This window comes from Orcinus orca, chromosome 2 (assembly GCF_937001465.1).
Source record: "Orcinus orca chromosome 2, mOrcOrc1.1, whole genome shotgun sequence".
Classification (NCBI taxonomy): Eukaryota; Metazoa; Chordata; class Mammalia; order Artiodactyla; family Delphinidae; genus Orcinus; species Orcinus orca.
In genome coordinates, this window is record NC_064560.1 from 183,459,096 (window position 1) to 183,480,056 (window position 20,961).

Here is a 20,961-nt window from a genome sequence, read left to right on the forward strand (position 1 = left end):
TGACACTTTAGTAATATCCTGTTTGTTGTTTCTTTCATGGCCATGCTGTTCCATGCCTCTACCTTTGCTCCCTTCTCTGCCTGAAGAATGTTACTCTTCTTCATTCTTCAGGAAAACTTGCTCATCTCTTTCATGCTGGATTAGGTATCTCTTTCTCTATTCCTATGCATATTTCTATATTCCCATGAATATTTCTGGCATGACAATGACTATATTTTATTATAATCACTTAGTTTGATGGCTTCCTCCCCACAAACTATGAGCACGCTGAGAAAAGGGGCTTTCTTCTTCTGCTTTGTATTCCCTTGATGGGTATTTTACAAGTGGAAAGAGATGGCATTCTAAACTGGTGTAACAACATAAGCAAAAGTCAAAGACTCAATGAGGGGGAAGATATTTTAACTAGAAAACAGTGGAGTGTGTGATCCTGGTTTTGTTCCAAATATTCACTGAACCCTAAAGCTTGCTTGGCAAGAAACTGTAGTACTCACCTGCAGTGTAATAGAGACAAAGTTCTTCCCTTATGAAGATTTAATTCTAAGAACAAACACTGATACATGTGAGACCAAGCTAGTACAGAGCCAGAGAATTTAAGTATTAAGGTGAGTAATGGGGAGTCATTTTTTGTTGTTGTTACTTTTGAAAGGGTATTTCAAAGTGAAAATAGTATTCGAACTAAGGTATTCCAATGAAAGTGTATATGATAGATTAGGAGAAAAAGAATTCAGATGTTAAAGTATGAGCTTATTTCATGTTTAAGCATAGAAGAAAAGACAAAAATCTAAAATATTTTAAAGAAAGAACATTTATTGTATCTAAAAACAACTCTTGAGAATTGAAAGATGGTCTTAGGTGGCACTTATATGCGAAAAGTAAAAACTGAAAGAGAAGGCTTCCCTGGTGGCTCAGTGGTTGAGAGTCCACCTGCCGATGCAAGGGAATTGGGTTCGTGCCCCGGTCCGGAAAGATCCCACATGCCACGGAGTGACTGGGCCCATGAGCCATGGCCGCTGAGCCTGTGCATCCGGAGCCTGTGATCCACAACGGGAGAAGCTACAACAGTGAGAGGCCCGTGTACACCCACCCCCCCCAAAAAAAAAAAACGGAAAGAGAAATTTTCAAAATGAAATTTACAAAAAAGTAGTCAGAGGAGAGGGAAAATAATGTCTATTGAAAGTTCAATTAATGGCCCCAGTAGTTTCCTGTCTCTCCCTGACTTTTAGTGATATCCTCCCACTCTGACTCTGGGATGGGCCATATGACTTGTTTTGGCCAATGGGACAACAACAAATTGGACACAAGCAGAGACCTGAACAAGCACTTGTGTGTTTCCACTTCCCTTCTTGCTCCTCAGCAGAGCCTGCTCTGTGATGAGACATGTAGAGCAGAACTAAGCCCACACAAATGTCCCAGTCAAGATCCAGACATGTGAGAGGACCCAGCCAAGGTCAGCAATGTCTTCTAATCCACATCAGTTGACTGCAGGAGTATGAGTGAGAATGAGACTCCAGAGTCTGACTCAGATCAACAGAAACAGCAGCCAAGCTCTAGATTTGTGAGTGAAAAGAAATATTTTTATTATATGTTAATGAGGTTTTGTAGCTGTTTGTTACATGGCATGATTTTGGCTATCAGTTACTCATATAAGTATTATGGGTGCCAAATAAGATATTTTTCTGTAAAGGCATATATTGTAGGTTGAATTGTGTTCCCCTAGAAAATACCTTGATATTCTAATCCCAATACATGCTAATGTGACCTTAATTAGATATAGGGTCTTTGCAGATATAATCAAGTTAAGACGAGGTCATTACCATGGCCCTTATCCAGTATGACTGGTGTCCTGATAGGAAGCAGAAAGAGGCACAGGAGAGAACACTATATGAAGACTGAGGCAGAGATTGGCATGATGCATCTATAAGTCAAGGGACAAGAAGGATGGCCCACAGCCACCAGAAGCTAGGAGAGAAGATTGGAAGATAATTCTCCCTCAGCCTCCAGTAGGAACAAATCCTACCAACACTGTGATCTCAGACTTCTAGCCTCTAGAACAGTGAGAGAATAAATTTCTGTTGTTTTAAGCCACCCCATTTATGGCAATTTGTTACTGTAGTCCTAGAAAACTAATACAACATATGATCAAGGATCAATAGCTACAGAAAACTAGGTTTATAAAAGAAGCCTAAAACATAGGCATAGTACCTGGTTAAGGCCCAGGAATCCTTACACATTATTTTAAGCAAAAAAAAAAAAAAAAAAGTATTATACCTGACATTAGTAGCAAATATCCCTATAACTGAGAACATATTACATTATTTATTTTGTGAAGATTCAAAGCCTGCTGAAAAATGGGGTACAACCTGAAATTCTACTCAGTTTTCCTCTTATTTACCTCAACAAATCCATCTTTCTTATCATTCTTCCTTTCATTTTACTGAGGTTCTCTTTCTTTTGCATAGAAATCCATTCTCAGCGTCTGAGTTGTAAGCCATATTTAAGTTCCCACATTTTGTACACTCATAGCTTTGGTAATTTTGTAGTTGATATTTTAATTTGTCTCTTTTCTACTATTGAGCTCTAAACTCTATGAATTCAGTACTATGGCTATATTCAGCTCTTAATCCAGTGCCTGGAACAGGCACTCAATAAAGAAACTTAAGTGAATTGTGTTATTAATTTACTAACCAGAGCTGTTTTCCTTAAGAAGCCTCCAGTCCTACACTTGTGTTCTTCTTTCCTAGTTTATCTTCAATCTATCAGATTCTAAATATCACAGTAGGCATGTTTCAATCAACAGGAACAACCTTATCTTGTTTTTAGTCAAAACTTTGACAGTTATTTTACCATTTGAACAGATCATAGGCAATCTTTTGTCAAAGATATGTCCATGTGACTATAGCATAGCAATTAAAGGAATGTTTTGGAGTGAGAAACATATCTAGTTTCAATCTTTGGCTTAGTGACATATGAGCTGTGAAAATGGCAAATTACTTAAACTCAACCTCATTTTTCTCATTTCCATCTTAAATTCAAACTAACATATATAAATCATAGAATTGTCATAAGAAGCAATAAGACCACATGCAAAGCTATCAGAACATATTAACCTGATTGCAAAAATAAAGATTTTGAAAAGAATTATGTAAGGATCCCATTGTATTAGTTTGCTAGGGCTGCCATGACAAGATGCCAAGACTGAGACTAAGGTGTCAGCAACATTGCTTTCTTCTGAGTGAGGGCTCTCTCCTTGTTTTATAGATGGTTCTCTTTCCATGTCTTCACTGGGGTCTTTCCCCTGTTTGTGTCTGTGTCCCAATTATATCTTCTTTTAAAGACAGTGCATGTTAGATTAGGGCCCACCCAAATGACCTCATTTTACTTTTATTACCTCTTTAAAGGCCCTGCCTCCAAAATCTGTCACAATATGAGGTTTAAGACTTCAACATATGTATTTTGGGGGGACCTAATTCAGCTCATAACACCCTTATTCCAGTGTCATGCTGTCAGACCAGAGTAAGGTTCTTATGTTTGAGAGCATGCTTAGTTTATCACCCTAAAGTTATGGTTTCATATTTACTATTAGAGGTGTTTAGCTTTTAATCTGTCATGCATGTCAAAAAATGATTTCTTTAAACAAAATTCAACTCTAATCTTTCACTTTAAAAATGGGTTTTGACAAAAAGTTATATAACCGTTGTTAGACTATTTCACTATATTTTATATGTCCCTATGGAAATGGAGTCTCTCTCTTTCCTATTTCCATCACATTTTATTTATGCTCTTCAATGCTGTGCACTGGCACAACACCCATTACAGGTAACTTGTGTCTCTACAGGCTGCCTGCCTGTTCAGTTCTGAAGAATTTCTCTTCCTGACTCCTCCAGGACATTGAAAAAAAATATGTTCTTTCTGGCACTCAGCACTTGGTGCATGTATGGATTGTGAATGCCACTAAATGTGCTGCATTTTCACATTTTAAAACCTAAATATACTAACATACATACATACAACTAACATACAACTAACAGAATTCACATACAACTAACATACAACTAACAGAATTCACAAAGGTCTATTGCTGGCTAATTATTGTTAATTAGAGTGTAATTAGAATGAAATCAAGACCTGGTATCCCAGGATATTGGACTAAATCACAGTGGAGAATATTTAGCAATTTTCTTTTTTATGTTGAGGAACTGAATTGCCAAATCCAGCCATGTAAGTTCAGGCAACTAAATACCTTGAACAGCTACCTTTTTCTGGCTTTCAACTGCAAGGTGAGGGTCACAAGGGAGAATGACTAAAAGAAACTTCTTTCCCATTATATGAGAATGAAGTTAAAGGCCATGCCTGACACATGACGGACCAATAGGAACATCACATTATTTTCATCACAACTGTTAGCAGTATGTCAAAACTTGTCGCATAGGAAATCATCTTGGTCTAGATACCAGTAAAAAATTGTGTACGAAAGTTTTTTGCCTTACGTCAAGTATAGCTTTTACTGAAACAAATTTCCATCTGAGGAAATTAATTTCTTACACTTAACACGAAAGTCTTGACAGGATGAAAATGTAGATTCAAATTTAACAAAGCTTAAAAATTTTGTGGTTATTGACTGTTTTCACATTGAATATTTTCTTAGATAGTTAGTGTTACTCAGTGAAGAGGCATCACAATAATTCTATTGATAAGATAACTGAAGCTCAGTTTACCTAAGAAAAATTTCTCATTTTTACACCTTGATTCTCTGAAGAACAAAATAAACGGTGTTGGGAAAATAGGCTATCCATTTGGGGAAAAAAAAAGAAATTAAAATTGCTTCCTATTCTGCCTGTCTTAGGCAGCAATTTTCCATGAATCAAAAATTTGCATGTAAAAATGAAGCTATAAATAGGAAAGAATAGATCATTTTTTCTTTAATAGTAATTGATTAGGGTAAGCCTTTCTAAGCAAGAACAAATGCCTAAATGCCTAAAAGAATGTAAGTGATTAAACTGTATAAATATGTATGGGTTTTTTGTGTTAATAAAAAAATTCCTTTCAAAACACCAAAGGGCAATTGACAAAATTAGTTATTAACTAGTCAATTGATGAGGTTGCAATTGAGACATAAAAGTACATGTACTTTTTAAAATATAAAAATAGTTTTCAAATCAGTAAAAATGAAAAATCAAAAAAAAAATATGCAAGAAGACATAGAGTTCGAAAAATATATGGAAAAAGAAATAGAAATTTTCCTAAAATGAATATAAACATGCTCAACCTTTTCTCACAATAAAAAAAAAAATATTTTCAAAATGTACACTACTTTTAAAAAACCCACATTTTTGAAAGTATGCAGGTAAACATACAAATTGGGATAATTTTTCATGAGTTAGTTCAAAGTAAGTATATTTAAAACATTAAAATATACATTCCCTTTGACTTATAGTCTCCATTGTTTAGAATTTACTCCATAGGTAAATAGATACATAAGAAGCTCACTGAAAGACTACTTTTAATAGAAAAATATGGGACATTTTTATCATAATTAAATACAGAATGAAAATTTATCAACTAACTCAAGAATGTGAGATTTAAATAAATTCTGTTTGACGTGACTGGTAAATGTCACCTTTCTTTTTTGTTTCCCAAAATTTGGCATCAGTGAATGATAGAAAGGAAGAGTAACCTTGGTAACCTTTTCATATACAGTGAAAAAAATATTAGTTTTATCTCTTACAGAAGTTACTTTAACTTCAGAAAAATTTTTTTTCTTGCTTTCTAGGCATGTATAAAATAGAGCTGCTATACGAGAGGATCATCTTTTTGTATTACACAACATGAAAAAAATACATTCATAGCAGAATGAAATATATTTACTTTGATCTTGTTACAGTGAGAAAGGGCCAGAATCGACCTAAAGTCCCATTCATCATGTATTTACGATGAAGGCATTAATCAAGATAACACTGTGTCTCATGTAGTGAGAGCTGTGGATCAGGAAACATACGGAAACAGTTTCAGAGGAGTACATATTTCCTTGAGATCCTCTGCATTCAAAATCAAAACACTCCCTGTCCAGTGCACCTCATATATTTCCAACCCAACATCTCCATTTGTGTTTCCCAGACCTGCAGTTAAAATGAAATATTAGCTCATGTTGGGTGATGTTTAAGAGCGCCCCATGAAATATTTTGGCAGCCGTGGACCTTCTAGGATAGTGTGGGGAATCATAACGTCTGCCCCATGGGGATAAAGTCAACTCCAACCACCACAGACCGCTTGTGCTTTTGGCAACCTAAACAAACATGATGGTTTTACTCACCAAAGGGCATCCATTTGAGGTTCTTGCAGGTCAGGACTGGGACCCACTGTTGATGTGAACTAGACTTAGTAATAGACGTAACATCCAAATCTAAAATATCAGGAAACCTTCTACATCCACACGTCAACACAGTTTATCAGTTCTGATCTAGAAAAGAGGCTCCTCACAAAGTCAAAATATTATGGGCTATACTCTTTCATTAGTGCATCAGCATCATTACCTTCTTAGTTGAATGGTTGGTGCATTATTTTCAATGGCTCAGACAAACCGCAGCTGTTTTTCTGTTTTCCTTTGCCCTCTGTCCTCTGTTCAGCTCCTGTTCATTCAAATGTTCATACATGCCACCAGTCTAGGACTATCATTTCTAAAAACAGAATTCAGCCTGGTGCTTGACCAGGCTCTTTATTCAATAATTTGCTATAAAAATCTATTTAATCTATTTGTTTTAAAAAGCCTTAATATGAAAGTGGATACTGTTATTTAGTTTAGCTTAATTTTTTTGTCCACTCGTTAGTGTGTAAGTCAGAACATTAGGAAAATGTCCAATGATCCTTACACGATATTCATCTTGCTCATGGGGATCGCTGAAGATTATTTGTCAAACTGTGATAGAGTTTCTAGTGGTCAAGGGATGGGCATTTGACTGGCCTTGGTTTGACTCCTGCCTCTACAACTAACCAGCCATGTAATTTTGGATAATATGTTTAACCTCTGACTTAACAAGAAGGAATTCTTCTAAGTGAAGGTTGCAGAAACCCAAGTTTAATTAGCTTAAAAAAAAAGCATAAAAATTTTGGGAGACATGACAAGAATATAAAAAGGCAGAAGTGAACCAGAATGGAGAAATGACTTGATCCAAGGGCTTCACACTGTCCATTTCCCTCTTTTACTTTCTTTGTACCGAATCACTCTCTTTTAATACAGACAGGCTTTTTCCATGTAGAATATTCCATGAATCACTTTAGACATAAAAACATAGAATTCCCAACCAGAAATGCAGGGAAAAAACTATTCCTCAATTCCTCATTAACTCAACCCAGAGAAATATATGGGAATGACTCTGATCCAGCTGGTTCAAATACCCTTTCGTAAAAAAATTTGAGAGACATAGAGGGTTATAACTAGCTCCACCTAAAATCCCAAAATGCTCCTGTGACTAGTAACGCCTCTTCTCTTACTAGGAGAAAAGTAGGGAAAGGAATCCTGGGTTGAGGCAATTTCCATTTTTGTTTTCCATCTTCCTCAGCTGCAAATTAGAAATAATGGTACTTATTCTATAGAGTTTCTATGGCATAATGTATATAATCATTAGCACAATTCCTGGCCAATGGAATAGAATCAATAAATAGTGACTATTATTATGACATTTGTATTAAAGGAAGCATAGGGAATAATATTTTGTGCCGTGACCAGTCTTTCTATTACATGAGATAGAATATAAAAATTTAGTAATTGTTCACATTTACATCATTTGAATTCCATCATAAAACATACATATTTCTCATCCTTAGCTCTTTTGATTCACTAAGTATCTGCGTGTGCTTTTACATCATTGCTGAAGTTTTTTTTCCATTTTCAATAATTATGAAATGCTTGATTGTATTTCTGATGAAATGCTGGTTTTCATTTCAGTGGTTTATTTAATGTTATTTATTGACCACTTTGAAACATTGAACAAATGGTTTTTTTAAAAATGCAATTAGCACACCAAAAAGAAATGTTGTATTTTAACATTAAATGTGAAACAAAAAGCTGATAAATTGATGTTTTTAACTGATAGAAAACCTCAAATTAACAAATCATTCAGAGAAGGAGAGAAATTTAAAATGATTTGCTTATTATTAACAAATACTACTGTTTGTTATATACACTCATAATTTGGTGGCAACAAATACTTAATCACTTCTTACTATGCACAAGAGAAAAGGTAATAACAATAATAAAATTATGAAATAAAGTCACTCTTTAGTGAGTGCAACCTATATTTCAGAGACTATGTGAAGTGCTTTACACATATTTCCCCATTTTCTCTTCCCTCAAGTCTTATGGATTTAGGTATTATTAATTTTCCATTTTAATACTGAGCAAACTAAGGCACAAAAAGAACCAGTAACTTGTCCACGTTTTACAAGCTAGTTAATAGTAAAGCTCATATTTGAATCCAGCTCTGAGTCTAAAGCCTGTGCTACTGACCACTTCAAAAAACTGGGCACAGGCTTACAGATCAAAACACCAGGGCTTGTACATCTGTGTGTTTTTCCTAGCAATCTTCCTATAACCCATTCTGACTACCTCTCAATTCAAACTACTCTGGCTCCAGGGAGGGTAATTAAGAGTTATGACTTCAAGGGACTTCCTGCTAGGTCACCAGATGAATTTCTACGTGTTAACAAAGATAATGTGAAATGTAAATACACAACATAATTAGGCAAAAATGGGTGTTTAAATTAGGAGCAAAGGGCCCAATTTGCTGGGAATATGCACAATGACAACCAATTACCCACTTGGAATGTGCTGACACTATTATTTCCCACCATATCAGACACATGCCATTGTTTATAAAATCTTCTTTAGTTCTTATTTTTTTTTTTTAAACTGTCATTTCTGTTCAAGTCAAAGAAAAGTTAACACTGACGTAATGCTAACTGCCTTGGGATGATCCTTCTGCTTGTAAAATTTCTGTGTGTCCAATCCATATGAAAAGACTATAACTTATCTTTCTTTTCCTGCTACTAGCACCTTATCCCAGTCAAGTGATGGTAAGTAAGGGACTAGCATTTCCCAATATGCTTTACAAAAGTTCTATAGGACATAATTGACATTGAATGAGATTCACATTTAGCAAGATTGGGAAAGACAGGGAGATATTTGGAAAGATTTTGCAAAACTTCTCAAATGCAAATAGGTATATCCAGAAAGGAGATATAAAATGCAATGACTCCTAGATGTATTTGATCCTGAAACAGTACTTCTTGGAGCATCTCTCTAAACTCGTGGTCCATTAGACATTGGAGATGATATTGATTGGAAACACTTCAGTGTGCTCATTTTGCTTCTGTTTCTGCCTCTTAATCAGTCCCCATTTTCTCTCTGTCAACAGATTTAGCTGTCTGTAATTAATATGCATCAATATCTGTACAGCTAACATTTATCACATACTTAACTATGTGATGGACTCTGAGCTAAGAAATTCTATTTGATTTAACTCAGAGTTTGAAGTGCTGTTATTAAACCCATTTTACTTATAAGGAAATTGACAATCTGAGAGGTTATGAGGAGTGCCCAAGGTCACTTAGTTATTCAATAGTAGGACGAAGAGAGGCACTCAGCTATCAGATTCTAGTGTTAGAGTTCAAACTCTTTAGCAAAGTATATAAAGGTTTTCATGTTCTAAACAAAATCTGCTTTTCAATTCTGATACTGTGCCATCCACCTTTCTTATCTTCCCTGCATCAATCTCCCAGTAATATAATAATTTATATGCATTTCTTACCATATTACTAACTTATAGTTCTACTATAAGTGAATGTATCTATGCTTTATTTAGCAATTTTTTAAGTTATCTGGATAGTTAAAATTCTTAAAAATATTTTAAATTATGTTTTTAATGGGCTTAATACCATACTCTACAAACTATATATGTATGCAAGGGTATATGGGTTTGTCTATGTGTGATGATAAAAACAGCAAAAAATGTGTAAACAGAAATATTAAGAACATTTTCTTGATCTCCCCAAATCTAACCACACTGGGAACAAATACAGCAATTACTGTTTAATACAAGTTTTCAATAAAGCAGATTGTGAAATTTCTAGCCATATACTTCCCATGTTGGATTATGTAGGCTCTTTCTTAATATGTTTAATATTAAGCACCAAGAAAAAGCTAAGGAATTTCAGTCTTGGGTAATTATAATATATATATAATAATATAGCACTATTCACTGATATTTTATATTTGAGTAACAAGTGACCTAGGTCTATCTCTTGAGTCTCATTCTTCTTATGTATTCTTGACCTCCCATCATGCCTGGCGTATCACACTGATGAGTCCCAATGGTACATTCATCTGCTATAATTGAGAAAATATAATGAAAAGATTCATTACCAATGCTTGCATAGCATTCCAGGGCTAACAAGAAATGGGAACAATTTCCACTCCTGGATTTGAAGGGCAAGGGGAGGGAATGGTCATCAGAACCTAGAAGGAGAGGGATGCTGCTCTAGGTAGGTGCTTAGTAGATGCTCTGGGCATTGTTGAGAAACACAGTTAATGCCAAACTGTGACTCAATAGGTAATGAGTTTGGGAAAATATTTCTAACTTTACTACTTCCTCTGTTTACACTTTCCAATTTCCTGCCAATGCTTTCCATTGACTATTCCCAACTGCAAGCTAAAAGGGAATCCAGTTGAGGAAGTCCATTAAGGTCAGTTCCCAGGAACACAGGATGGAGAAGGGCAGAGAGTGAATCTTAGGGGCAAATGGAGGCTATCCAGTATAATCAGTAGACATCATATATCATTAGTTAAAAAAAAAAAAAAAGTTGAGCCATGGTCTTATGACTTGGATAGCTTTTAACTGTAACCAAATGTCAGGTGTCATTTAACGTCTCAGAACAGAATTCTCAAGTCTGGATTGACGAGTTTACTGGGCTAGAAAGTCTGAAAATGATTATTTTTTAAAACTTTTTCCAACTTCATAGAACTTCTCTGTCCCTGGGCTACAGATTTTTCTCTGTATCTAGCTGGCAAGGTTTTGTCTTTCAGTGTGGTAAGGATGGAGAAATGTATCTTCAATATTTATGTAGAGCAACACAGGAAAGTAGTGAGAATGTAGATACATTTGCCACAATCATCTAACTGTGCAATAAAACAATACTACTGCAATTTTTAAATCCATCAAATTTCCTGTAATAGTTGAGTACAAAAATTATTACCTATAATCACGCAATAACCTTCTTCAAAAAAGAAAATTTTGATTCTATTATGTGGAACACAGGAACTTAAGAGAACTATAGTGAATATCCTTAGCTCAACCAATGAATTAAAGCCTACAGAGAGGTAAAATGTTTTCATGAAGCTAATTTCTCAAGCACTTTCTTCCAAAGTAGCTATTTAATTTCAATTCCTAAATGTTTCAACAACACAGCCCAACTAACTGCTGTCTAATAGAGAGGATGTGTTAAAAATTGATTTAGAGTTCCACTCAAAAAATATCGACACCTAAGTATCTACTGAGCATTGCTTATATACTACACACCATGAAAAATGCTGTGAGAAATTCAAGAGAGAGTGCCCTCAAGTAATACCAGAAATTTATTGGGATTTTTTCCTTGGAGAATAGGATCATTGTACAGATATCTAGGATACAGGCAAAATGAACTCAGAACTTAGAAAGGTATAAATTAAGAAGTCTGGTTTTATATGCTGTTAATTACCAATGTTTTAATAGTTGTTTACAGTTTAAAGATGTTTTCCTGTTTACTATCTCACTTGTGCTCACCAATGTTATGAGTTCATTGCTATATAATTATTATTGCCATTTTGTAGATGAAACTAAGGTCCAGATTAGAGAGTTAGTAAGGGGTTAAATCCTGTTGTTTGTTTTATTTTCTTTTTAATCTATTCACTTATCCTAACTCACCACGCCTCTTTACCTCAAAGAAGAAAAAGACTAGATTTATATGTGAGGATGAGAAAACAAGGTAATGTAATAAATATAGAGAATAATTCATCCAAATTTGAGCCTACCTACCATATTTTAGAAAAATATGGGCCAGTTTCCTCTCAGATCTGGAACAAGAAATATTCTCCTCTGTCACTGGGCACAAGAATGGGAGTGTTAACCATGTGTCAGGACACGTTTCAACAGTGGTAATTGCATTTTTGTTTCCTCACATACATTAAATTACTACCATGTTCCCAATCAAGATAGCAGCTCATCTATGGCAAATGAAGTAAGTGACCCCCAGCCTTCTATCTGTCTTAGTCTGTTACTCATAAAAGTGCTCGGGGCGCACTTGAGGGTAGCAAAGCATGCATGTAAGGACAAGCACATTTATTGTTAGCAATCAAGGGCATGAAAGCCCCTGTGTTGAGATTCCCACAGAGATGTTCTCCTTAGCAAAGAAAATTTGCCCCTTTCCCTCCCTCCTCCACTTCCTGTAAGTGTCAAGGGAAACTGGTATCTGGAAGAGAGTTAAAGGGCTATCTCTAAGCCCTCCTAGCTGGGGTCTATACTTACACCGGTGGAACTCCTGCTACATTAATTGCAGCCTTTTCCATAACCTTTATGCTCTCCAAGGCTCCAAGGAGCAATTAGCACTGTCCACGGCCTCAAATGGATTCATTCACCAAGACCACATTCCTATACTTGTCTGTTATTATTTGGTCTCAAGAAACACACTTTTTCCTCCCTGATTACTGAATGCCTTGGCAGGAATATAAAGTATATTGCAGAGGATTAATTGTAGATAATTAGATACATTTTAAAACATTTTTGGTTAAAATTTAACATACAAACAGAAAACCTCTCAAATCATAGTATCACCAAATTAACATACCATGTAACCACCACCCAGGTCAAAAAAGAAAACTTTACCTGAATGCTAGAAGCTCCCTTTGAGTCTCCTCCCATTCACTACACCCCAGGGGTAACCACTATCCTCACTTCTAATTCCATAGGTTAGTCTTGCCTATTTTGAGCTTTATACAAATAGAATAATACAGTTATGTCATCTTTTGTGTATGATTTCCTTTGCTCAATATTTGTGAGATCCATCCATGTTCTTTTGTGTAGCAGTAGTTTGTTCACTCTCACTGTTACATAGTAGCCCACTGTAGGAATATATCAGAATGTATTTATCATTGTGACTGGTTGTCATTTTGAGTGGCTTTCAGTTTGAGGCAACTACAAATAATGTTGCTAGGACCTTCTTATGTATGATTTTAGTTAATCGTATGTTCCCAGTTTTGCTGAGTATATAACTAGGAGAAGAATTAGTAGATAAGAGAATATGTGCCTTTTTAACTTTGGTAGGTTTTGCCAAATAATTTTCCAAAATGATTTTACGAAATGACGTGCCCAACAAGAGTGTATGAGAGTTCCTGTTGTCCACATTCTGTGAGCACTTAGTTTGGTCAGTCTCTTCTCATTTAAGCCATTCTGTGGGTTTTGTGGTGCTATTTCATTGTGGTTTTAATTTGCTTCCCTTTGACAATAATAATATTGAATTTTTTTCATATGCTTATTGGAATTTAAATAGCCCCTTTTGTAAAGCATTTTTTCAGGTCTTTTGCTTGTTTTTTTTTTCTTTTGGAAGCTATTTTTTGTTATTAATAGAGATAAATTTTTATATATTTTAGGTATAAGTTCTTGTAGGATACATGCATAATAGACATCTCCACCCACTCTATAGCCTGATTTTTTTTATTCTAATAGTGTCTTTGATAAACAGGAGTTGTTCATTTCAATGCAGCCCATTTTTATCATTTATTTCATTATAGTTGGCCTTTTTTAATGTCCTGTTTAAGAAATGCTTGACTACCCAAAGTCACAGAGATGTTCTCTTGTGTCTTATTCTTGAGACTAAAGTAGCAGTTAAAGATTTTCTTCTTTTAATAAAAATTAGGGGCCAAGATTCTTTTTTTTTCCCATATGGACTTCCAGTTTTCCAATTGACTTCGCTCTCTATCTATTTAAAAAAAAAAAAAAAAAAAAAACTCTCCCATTCAGCACTTCTGTGTAGTTATAAAGCAGGTTATAAATCACAGGTTATAAAACAGCACTTCTGTTTGTTATAAATCGGGTGATTATATACATATGAACCTGTGTCTGAATTTCTTTTTCCACTGATCTATATATCCTTGCTCCAGTACCACATGTTCTTAATTTCTGTGGCTTTATAGTAAGTCTTGATACCTGATATTACATCTTCCAACTTTGTTATTTTTTTTTAAGAGGTTCGAAAGCTCTTTTATTTTGGCAGGCGAGATCTTAGTTCCCCCGCAGTGGGAATGCAGAGTCTTAACCACTGGACTGCCAGGGAAGTCTCTCTAAAGTACTTTTTTGTGTGTGTAATTTTATTTATTTTTTTTATATCTTTATTGAAGTATAATTGTTTTACAATGTTGTGTTAGTTTCTGCTGTACAACAAAGTGAATCAGCTATATGTATACATATACCCCCATATTCTCTCCCTCTTGAGCCTCCCTCCCACCCTCCCTTCTCCACCCCTCTAGGTCATCACAGAGCATTGAGCTTATCTCTCTGTGCTATGCAGCAGCTTCCCACTAGCCATCCATTTTACATTTGGTAGTGTATACATGTCAATGCTACTCTCTCACTTCATCCCAGCTTCCCCTTCTCCCCCTCTGGTGTCCTCAAGTCCATTCTCTACATCTGAGTCTTTATTCCTGCCCTGACATTTAGTTCATCTGTTTAGGATTTTTTAGATTCTATATTTGAGCCCAACTTTGTTATTCTTTAAGATTATCTTAAAGATAATTATTTTGGCCTTTTATATTTACATATATATTTTTTTATACCAGCTTGGCAATTTCCACACACATACATAGAGGTATATATGCACAAATTCAAGACCTGCTAACATTTTTATTGTTATTGCATTGAATCCATAGATGAATTGCTAAATAATTAATATCTTTACAATAATGAGTCACCCAAACTTTGAAAATGGTAAACACTTCATTTATTTAGGTTTTCCTTAATTTTTTCTCAGTAAGTGTTTGCTTCATGTGTAAAAGTTTTGTACATTTTCTTATTCAACTTATTCATAGGTATTCTATTTTTCTGCTGTTATAAATAATATATTTTTAAATATAATCTAATTCTAATTTTTAGCTCCTGTTATACAGAATACAATTTACTTTTGTATATGTATATATACAAAAAACTTACTACACTTGACTTAGTCTAATACCTAATTTCTAGATTATTTTGAATTTTCCTCATAAACAATGATGCAATTTGTAAACAGTGAAAGTTTTCTTTCCTTCTTTTATAACTTAGGACATTTATCAATTATCTTGCCTTCTTAAAATTATTATAGCTCATAAGACATCCTCCTTCACAACCTAATAATTATTGTTGTAATTATGATCAGTGTTATTATATTGTTATATTATATAGTCTATTCATTTATATATGACTCCATATTTACCCTTATCTTTATTTTTTATTCTTTCCTACATTTCTTTCTTTCTGAGATTATTTTCCTTCTTCCTGAAAAAAAAAAAGTGTTTTAGTATCTGCTTTAGTGTCGGTCTACAGGTGAAAAATGCATTCACTTTTTGTATGTCTAAACATTTCTTTATTTTGTCACCACTTTAAAGTTATTTTATTATCTTAAAGATAAATAATAATGATGATAATAATAATTCAACTGTCTTCTGGATTTCATTGTTTCTATTTAAATGTCAGATGTCGTATTGTTGCTGATTTGAAGCAATGCATCTCTGCTCCCTCTCTCCCACTCCCTGCCCTCAACTGCTTGTAATATTCTCTTTGACACTGGAAATCAGCAATATTCTTTAGGGAGTTTAGACATAATTACTTTCATACTTAACCTGCTTGAGCTTTGAAATTCTCTTTGGATTTATAAGTTAACATTTTTCTTTAGTTTGGGAAAGTCTTGTCTGTTTCTTTTCAATTATTGTTTTTGCCCCTTTTTTTGTCCCCTACACTTCTGGAATGACAAATACAAATCCACTACACTTTTTCACCAATCCTACATATCTCTTATATCCTTTTATATATTTCTTACCATTTTTACTTTTCACGCCTTGTAATACATTTTCAGTCAGCTCATCTTCCAACTGTCTAAACACCTCTGCAGATTATGGTTCAACTCAACTGTTAAAATTTGAACTTTAATTACTGTGCCTTTTAGGTTTAAAAATTCCATTCGATTATTTTTCACTGATTTCAATTTTCCCAAAAGAAAAATCCATTATGCCATCATTGTCTTAAATATATTAATAACAGTTATTTTAAAGTCCATGTCTGATAACTCCAGTAACTGGATTATCTGTTTATTTTCTTTTTCTCTTGATCTTATTTCATGGTATACCTCGTAATTTTTGATTGCATGCCAGACATTACATGTGGAAAAATTATAGAGTTTCAGATGGTGCCATCTCTCTCCAGAGAGAGTACATTTTATTCCTTGTAGCTCAGTAGGAATGGGGGCAGATACCCTTAACCTAGTCAAGGCCAGAGCTGACTCTAAGCTGTTTTGCAGTTTTTGGAAGATTGGATCTACTTCTGACTCTCCAATGTTATTAAGTAGAGCACTTCATGTGTTTCAGCAGACAGCCTGTGATTTTGATAGTCTGGGTCCTGAACTACTTCTTATGTAACATTACCAAGCACCCTTTCTGACTGGAGACAATCAGCATTTATTAAAAATATTCCAGGCTTTTTATGTACATAACAATAGTAGTTTAAACACTTGGAAACAAGGAGTCCCCAGGTAAGATTAGTTCCATATTGTACCATGAAGGTAATGATAGCAGTAAGTACACCTTTGAAGTATATTAACCAAACAAAGATTCCGATATTATTATCAATTTATAGGCTTTACTTATATAAGTGCAAAATAATAAAAAAAAAAGGCCAAACTTTCAGTGATTATTATAAAAGTATAACAGTGCAAACTCATGTACACAGATAAATTTTCTGTAAAACTCTTGAATCAAAAATCTGAACTTATGGAAATCTAGGAATTGGCCTTGATCATAGCATTTTGCAGCTTCAACTTCTATTTCTTCCTTGAATGCAAGGCACAGGTATTTTTGTCAAAACTAACAAGTGAAAACAAAATCTAAATTTCAGCCTGCTTCTTAAAGTTTCAAAGGTATGTTTGAATTGGAAAAGACTCATAATATTGTCAAAACTAATTCACCCAGAAGTCAGAAAGTGTTTTATAAATACATAATTGATGACCTTTCAAGATTTGCCATAGGTAAATATAATAAGGTGACTAATTATTTTGAAGAATTTTAAAACGAGATATAGAGAAGTCAGAGATCATTCATGGAGAATAAGACTGCAATGCCTAAGGTCCCTGAATTAGTTCTTGAATATGGTAAATTTTTAGATTTAGTTGTTATCTCTTGTAAGATTAATAACTGCTTTACACATAACAAGAAGCCTTTTCTATTGTAGATAATGAACATTAGTTTTTTATCAACACAAAAGGGAGAGGATGAGAAATGTAGATTTAATTCACCTGAATGAGGGAGTAGATGAGCTAACATATAGAACCTCCTTAAAGTAATGGGAAATGTGTTTTCAAAAGAGTGACCTAAGTGGTTACAGAGAGATGTAAACTATAAAATAATGAATCCTATTTTTAATGAAAGAAACTGTCTTAATTTTTTAAAGCATTTTTTGAGGAGCTGTGGGGACCTGGGAAGTTGCTGGGGAGGAGGGAGAGCACATATTTGAAGATGAAATGCCATTTCACCAGTTGCAAGCTGTGCGACAAGGCATTTAAAGACTCTAAGCCTCAGTTTCCTCTGTTATAAAATGGTGGTAAAACATGACTTCCTGGTGTGTTTGTTCTATGATTTAGTGAATTACTTTGCAGGGTTTCATATATGATCATAGCTAATACATAAAGAGAGCTTACATTTAATCCTCATAACTACTCTATTATAAAGATATTATTAGTAGCATTCTAATCCTTCAGAGGGAAAAATGAGGTACAGAGATGTTACCGTAAAGACTCTTGAAATATGCCCAAGGCCACACAGCTAATAAGTGGTGAAATCAGGATTTGAACTCAGGCAATCTGTCTTGAGAGTTGATTTTTTTAATATCAACTCTCCAAATAAGCATCATCAACAATAAATGTTATATTATCGTGATATTTGTTAATTTATTACCAGTATGCTAAAGAGGACACATACACTGATTGATGCTGACACACCATTTGGTTGTTGCTACAAGAGGACTTTCTAACATTTATGAGAGGAGGTGCTCCTGTGATCCCATTATCTCCTGGGAGAACAAGGCAACACTTTCAGTCATTCTCCCTAAGCCTTTTCAACCCTGTACAAGTAAGTATAGTCATTTGTCACTTCCCTTTCTCCTACTCTATTTGCTGTCATACCCTATCCCTTATTTCAGGGAATTAAAGCTAAACTTAGGATTTCAATTTAAAAGATAAGACATTCCCCATATTATTCCTAAGGTTGACTTTTCTCATTTTTCTTTCTTGACCTGTGCAATTTTACTCTGACACATGTCTTTGGAAAACTTAATCAATCATCTAAAAACTTCTCATTCCAGAGTATGTATGTGATGTAATCATTTTTAACAAAATGTGAGTGTGAGGCAAACATTATTTTTTATTTAATTTTATTTTTTATATAGCAGGTTCTTATTAGTTATCTATTTTACACAAATTAGTGTATATATGTCAATCCCAACCTCCCAATTCATCCCACCACCACCACCACCCGCCCCCACTTTCCCCCCTTGGTGTACATACGTTAGTTCTCTACACCTGTGTCTCTATTTCTGCCTTGCAAACCAGTCCATCTGTACCATTTTTATAGATCCCACATATATGCGTTAATATACAATATTTGTTTTCTCTCTATGACTCACTTCACTCTGTATGACAGACTCTAGGTCCATCCATGTCTCTACAAATGACCCAATTTCATTTCTTTTTATGGCTGAGTAATATTCCATTGTATATATGTACCACATCTTCTTTATCCATTCATCTATTGATTGGTATTTAGGTTTTTTTTAAGAAGAAAATTCACTGAAGAATCACATTCATATAAAAAAGTGCACAAATCATGAGAGTATAACCTGATGAATTTTCACAAACTGGACACTCTTGGAACCAACATCCAGATCAAGAAAGAATATGATCAGCCCTTCCAGGCCCAAGAGATTCCATACCCCCTCCCAGTACTTACCCCCGAGTGTGTCTACTCTCCTGCCTTATAACACTATAGATTACTTGTACTTATCTTGATCTTATATAAATATAATCATATTGTATGCATTATTTTTTACAAATAGTTTCTTTTGCCCAGTTTGTGAAGTCTCTGTACATTGTTAGTGTAGTTGTACTTTATTTCCTATTGTTGCATTAAGTATATGTATTCATTATAAAATGAAAAGACTCGAGTTATGTCTAGTTGGGAACTATTAAGAATAGTAATGTTATAAACATTGCCTTACATATATTAAGTACATATATGTATGTGTTTCTATTGTTTCTATACCCAGGAATAGAATTGCTGAGACATAGGAATGCACATTATATTTTTAATAAAATTTATTTTTATAACAGTTTTAGATTGAGAAGTTAGTAGACACATATATACCTCACATCCAATTTCCCTTATTAACAGCTTCCATTATTATGATACATTCATTACAATTAATGAAATCATATTGATACAGTATATTATTATCAACTGAAGTCCATAATTTATTTAGATTTCCTTAATTTTAACTTAATTTTCTTTTCCTGTTCCAAGATCCCATTCAGGATATCACACTGCATTTAGTTGTCATGTCTATTTATGTTCCTCTTGGCTTGAGCAGTTTTTTAGACTTTCTTTGTTTTTGATGACTTTGAGAGTTTTGAGGAGTACTGGCTAGATGCTTTGTAGGATGCCCCTCTATTGGAATTTTTGTGATGCTTTTCTCATGATAAGAGTTGGGTCATGAGATGTTGGGGGCAAGGCCTTGGAGGTAGAGTGTCATTTTCATCATACTATGTTAAGAGTACTTGCTATCAATACAATATGAGTGTTGATGTTGGCCTTTATCACCTGGCTGAGGTAGTGTTTATCACATTTCTTCACTGTAAATTTGTTCCTCTACACCCCCATTCCATACGGTACACTTTGGAAGAAAGTTAGTGCTCATTTCACCCTTAAGGAATACAGAGTTATGTTCCACCTCATTGAGGGCAGAGCATCTTCTCCCATACACACTAATTCATTCAATAATTTATTTACATCCATATGCACTCATGGATATTTATTTTATACTTTGAGTTCATACTCATTTTTCTAATATGAAAACTCTAATAGTTCAATATTCATTTTTTGATATGAGAATCTCAGGCAATACTGTGAAATTCTGTTGGGAGACAAAGCTCCATGGGTGTCTTGAAATTCTGCATATCTTTTGAGAAGAGACGCTGACTTCCTTTTTGCTTTGAACTACATGTTCAAGGTTGTTTGGATAGTGAACAGCCTTACAAGGTAGAGATAGTATCTCCCTCCAGAGAAGAGAGCAGATTTATTTACTGCCCTATATAAACGATTTGAATTTCCTAAGCTCAGGATTTCTCAGGTGTGATGCAAACCCACTGTGTGTGTGGCATCCATTTGGGCCCCTCTGCATCACCCCTATGGGACTTGGAGTCAAGGTTATCTGTTGCTCATTTTCATTGTTGTGCTCTAAGTGATAACATTTCTTTGTCTTTGAGGCAGGAGTCTCTTGTCTTCTTCAACAATTCGTAAAAGTGCAGCATACTAACTTGTTAGCTTGTAAGTAAAGGAAAATCTCAGTCCTTCACAGTTTTGGGCAACCCCTAACAAAGGACTCACACACACACACAAAATGTTTACCAACCAGTATGTCTGCT